We start from the raw sequence: 200 nt of genomic DNA on the forward strand, positions 1-200 counted from the left end.
CCAAATGGAGGAAATAGCCTGCAAGTGTCAGACATTTTTCTCTCTCTTAAGCGGCAGGAGGAAACAAACTAGCAATATTTTTTCCTTCCCTATACAAATTTAAAGGGAGGTTTCTCTTAAAATACTGTGTTGCCATAATGACACCTGGTTTCACCTGAAGTTAGCTATTCTTGAGCCTAGAGATAACCAATGCCTTTTTC

General features: G+C 39.0%; 1 protein-coding gene across 2 annotated transcripts in view; it reads right to left on the minus strand.

Annotated features, from left to right (window-relative positions):
• The window catches only part of CWF19L2 (CWF19-like 2, cell cycle control (S. pombe)), a 140,007-nt gene that overhangs the window by 22,595 nt on the left and 117,212 nt on the right, over window positions 1-200 (minus strand). The gene's annotated exons all lie outside the window — the stretch shown is intronic.

This window comes from Bison bison, unplaced genomic scaffold (genome assembly GCF_000754665.1).
Source record: "Bison bison bison isolate TAMUID 2011002044 unplaced genomic scaffold, Bison_UMD1.0 scf7180017863932, whole genome shotgun sequence".
Lineage (NCBI taxonomy): Eukaryota > Metazoa > Chordata > Mammalia > Artiodactyla > Bovidae > Bison > Bison bison.